This window comes from Mya arenaria, chromosome 5 (assembly GCF_026914265.1).
Source record: "Mya arenaria isolate MELC-2E11 chromosome 5, ASM2691426v1".
In the NCBI taxonomy this organism is placed as follows: domain Eukaryota; kingdom Metazoa; phylum Mollusca; class Bivalvia; order Myida; family Myidae; genus Mya; species Mya arenaria.
Genome location: NC_069126.1, coordinates 73,926,732 through 73,931,798, shown reverse-complemented (window position 1 = coordinate 73,931,798; position 5,067 = coordinate 73,926,732). Strand labels below are relative to the sequence as shown.

At 36.3% G+C, this 5,067-nt stretch overlaps 1 pseudogene; it reads right to left on the bottom strand.

Moving 5' to 3' along the window:
• Positions 1–1,960: 1,960 nt before the first annotated feature.
• Positions 1,961–2,874, bottom strand: LOC128235948 (uncharacterized; annotated as a pseudogene).
• Positions 2,875–5,067: the final 2,193 nt, after the last annotated feature.

Genomic DNA, 5,067 nt, shown 5'->3' with positions numbered 1-5,067 from the left:
TATAAATAGTATCAAAACATTTCATCATGTCGACAAAAATAATATATAGCCTTTTATTTTCAAACAAATAATTCTGTATCAGAGATAACAGTATAAATATAGCATCTATTGTAGAGCGACCCTTTCGGAATCCGAATTGGGCATCCGAAATAATATCATGTTGTTCACAAAAAGTTTCAACACGCTTATTTATAACGGTAGTAAATAATTTTGATAAACAGCTAACCAAAGTAATTCCCCTGTAATTATTAACATCAGTTTCTGAACCTTTTTTATGAATGGGGATTATAATACCTTCAGTCCATTGTTCGGGATAATAACCCGAATTCAATATATTGTTAAACAAATCACATAAATGCGAAGATAAAATATCTACAGTTTCAATAAAATATTCATTCAACATAGTATCACTGCCATAGGCTTTACATCGTTTCAATGACTTAACAGCATTTATAATTTCTTGCAGTGATATCGGTTCATCCATTTCAGGAAAGGAATTATTTGGTTCATTAAAATTATTATTATTATTAAAATCATCTGCCTCGTGATTAATACCACCAAAAGTGTTATTACTGAGGGTTTCAAAATATTCCCGAAATTCATTTAGTGGTATTTGGTTTGATTTATTAGAAGACTTAGACTTAAAATGTTTCCAAAACTCTCTAGGTCTCCTCTTTCTTAAGTTTTCAATATCTCCCATTCTCTTTTTGAAATCAGTATTCTTCTTTTTACGGACAATTGTCTTATAATGAGTTTTCCGTTCACATAAAATTAATCTGTTAGAATCTGATTTATCAATATTAAAAATTCTAACTGCTTCTAAATACAGGTTCCGTGCAACGATACAGTCATGGTCAAACCAACCTTTATTACTACTTGTATAATTTTCAAAATAAACTTCATCTGTATAAAAACATTCTTTAGAAAACAATGGATCGGCTACACTTCGTATTGTATTTGTAAACATAGATAACATATTATTAACGGAATCTTTGCTCGAGCAATCTGCACTATTGACTATATTGTTAAAAGCAGGTAAATTAGCAATAATCCCGGAGCGGAACTGCTCCCGAAAAGAGACATTCCACTTATATTTAATTTCAGAGTAGTTTGTAGTTCCTGGTATAATACTATTACATAGTAATGAAATATGTAACGGTGCATGATCACTCCATTCATTGAAAGATTCTATTTTAAAGTCTTTGATCTGTGAAAAATTACGCTCACTCGACAACAAATAGTCAATCATAGAACAGCCGTGATGTGACAAAAATGTATGTTGATTGGTATTACCAATACGACCGTTAACAATGCGAAAACTTGCCCCTTTACAAATATCTAATAGTTTTATCCCATGATTATTATGTGAATTGTCGATTGAGGCCCTGTCAGGGGTGCAATCAAATTCGTAATCGTGACTATCAGTGTAACAATTATATTTATCATGAACAACATAATCTTTTTTACTTCCAACCCTACTGTTCAAATCACCACATACAAATACACATCCAAGACTATCATATAAAAACAGATCGTTTTCTAAAATATCAAATAAATCAACATTTACAGTATTGTATATGGGCGAGTCCTCGCCCCAGATATAGGTTCCACATAAATAAATGTCTTCGAGGATATTAAAAAAGGTGTGATCAAGTTTTAACCAAATGATTGTATCGAAATGATTTTTAATTATTTCAATTCCATCGCTTAAGTGCTCTTTGTAATATAAAACTATTCCACCACTATTTCGCTTAGCGTTCCTATGTTGAAATTTACGATAAAAATTATGTGATTTATATCCTTTTAAATCAATATTACTAGAGGAATCACACCATGACTCATAAAGGAAACAAATATCATATTTATCTAAAATATTTACAAAGTCTATACTCTCTTTTTTGTCCCTATTTAGTCTATGAACATTCCATGAAAGAACCGAAAGTTCACCTCCGTCGTGCCCCTAGCTCCTCACCGGCTTGCCGTCTACGTACAGGGTGTCGTACACTATCCATGAACGTTTGCCCTCCTTCCTGGCGTCCTTCATCTTGGGCACGAGCCTGCGGCGTTTGTCCAGTACTTCCGGTGGAAACTGCTCGTACATTTGACGGCCCGTCCCCGCCAAATGCTTCCACTGTCTCCTTACTACCTCCCGGTCCTTAAAAAACGTGAACTTTGCAACGATGTTGCGGATCCTGCCCGGCACTGGTTGACCTGGAGACCGGTGAACACGTTCAAAGCGAATCGACTCGACCGTCTCCTTCGCGAGCTTGAGGGTATCCTGAAGGTGTTGGCGGAGCTTGTCTTCGGTGACCTCAGCGGACTCTCGTTGCCGGTGGAATTATCTTCGGGGATATTAGTAAAAATAAGATTGTTCCTCATAGATTGCGACTTCAAGTACGCAACATCGTCCCGAATATCCTCCCGCTGTTTTTCCAAGGTGGCCATCCTGTCCGCCATCTGCGCCGCCTCAACGTCGACCGAATCCACCTTGTCCTCCAGCTTGCCTACCCGCTCATCGGTACGCTTAACTCGGTCTTCAAGAGCTACCCATATCTTTTTTATATCTTTTTCAAAGTCCATAACCTTGCGTTCAAGTGTTTCAATTTTGTTCAATTTCTTTTCCATTACTGACAATTTTTCTCCCATATTTTTCATAAAATCCATCAGGTCTTTGTTGGTGGGTTCGCGGCCCCCTTCCGCCATCTTGCCTCTACCTGAAATCACCACAGGAGTGTTGCTGAAAACTTCACTGTTACTGTCTTCACTCACAGAATCATCCAGACTCGGAAACAACACAGCGCTAGCTTTTCCCAGAATCTCACTTACAGAAATGTTTGAATCTAAGTCATCAGATGGGCCTCTCTGTTTGGTCAATTTGCTTTTGTTATTGTCCGAATTATTACCACTGCTATTTCTATCCTTTCTCTTTTTGGTCATGATTATATAATCTCATATTTAATCCGTTGTTGCAAAGGTATCTTTATCCACAACTTTGTAAATAAATCCTGACTTTATTTATTAAAATATTACTAAGTAAATCCCATTTTTTCACTCTCCGATTTAAACACGTCCACTACGCGCCATATCACGTGACATATATCGAAACGACCTATACCATTTAATTGGGTAGTTATCGATATCATGTTATAAACAATGAAAACATAATTGTGCAGAAATTTGCGAGACTACCTACGCTATATGACCAGTTTTATAAATAATCAATAACATACCGCTTCTTGATTATGTCGGAAAGTGTCCAGTTTGACATGAAAATATTCGTTCGTTAAGTATCAACTTGACGAGAGGTAAACATGAAGTACAATTCAAATACTGGCCAGTGCAGCAATTGCCGCCTAGACATATAGCTTTGAAGATATTTCCATTAGGAGACAACCAAATTTGTAAATCAGTATCGGTTGTCCTAATCACGATAAACAAGCCGGACCAAACACGTACCACTCGAAATTAACACGGAACACCTGGCTGGTCTTGGTGGAATTGAGTCGACGGTCCATCGACGGTCTCAAAACATCGGACCAGCCCCGGGAACCGACACAGCACCACAACGAATAAACATGGATTAAAACCGAGCCAACACGGAGCCAACAAGGAACGAACAAGGAGCCATCAGGGATTACACTGGTACCACCACGGCAGTACCACGTAACGTCTCGAAATCATCCGGATCATTTCGATCGAACACGATGTTATCATGGATGACATTCCGGGCCATCCTGAATCAGTTACGCCAAGGATCAACGGGGTGCCAGTACATATCTTCCTGGGGCCAACACGGTGGCTACATTGACCCTCCCGGACTACCCCTATTTGAAAAATCATCTAAGAGGGTACCAGACGGTCCTGGATCACCACGGCAGTTTCATTCAATCAACACAGCAGCTAATGAGGCTTTAATGTATTGTTGTGTATGTGCGCCGAAACAATTCCAATCCAATTTTTATTCTTACCTGTAAAACGTATTAAACATATGAAATTCAAGTAATCCGCCATTTTTAATATACAAACATATAAACACAAAAACAGAACTACAGAAAATATTTAAAAGCTCCATTTCACACACACTGACTTTTAAATTATTTTAAGACAACCGACAAGGTAGTAAACTATTATAATTAACCCACATTCCTACATAGACGCAGACATTCAAGCAATCAAGAGTAATTTATTGAAAATCATTATTATTTGTATTTTCAATTAAAACATGTTTGTGACGTTATCCATTTATCTTTTTGGACTCCATATAGGTTATTGGGCTGAGTTCTGTACTTTATATTAAGAATGGACAGTCATTGTTCAAATAATGGACAGTCATTGTTCAAATAATGGACAGTCATTGTTCAAATAATGGACAGTCAGTAGAAATAGTAGTACGGTAGAAAAAAGAGGTGTGTTGACAAACTTGTTTGTATTTTATTGTGTAAAAAATATGCACTTATTTAAAGAAAAACACTTTCAAACCCTTCTTTTATTAAGGTTTAATAAATAAGTATAAAATGTAGATTTTAATATAATTCCAGTTTTTTTGTTGTATCAACTCAATGCCCACTAAAGATGTGACTGAGGTTTGCGCAGCCGTTAGGGCAAAGGAAAATGTTTATTAGTTGAATGTCCCTTAAAGAGTAGAAAACAAAAAATAGTCCGTATAAATTGAATAATGCACAATGAAAACACAGTTTTCACTTGTTATACATCTGTAGAAGTTGAGTTTTAAGTAATAGTAAGATGGCATGACTTATAATCTTTACTACGCTCACTCTGCCCATTCTTAATCATAAGATTTTCATTCAGTTCATCTAACTGACTTAGATTATAACCTCATTGGCTGAAAGATTATCAACGCAAAATCTGACGCAGGGATTATGTATTGGATGAGTGGCAGCGGGCGGATCTTTAAACACCCACGAAAGTTGAAATTCATGATGATTAAGCCTAGTACTTAATGATTGTCTGTCTACAATTTCATTGGCTGTAAATAGAGAGTTGTATTCTAAAAGCGATTATTTTAAATTAAAACCAAAAAAAAAATCATTGCAATTTATATGTACA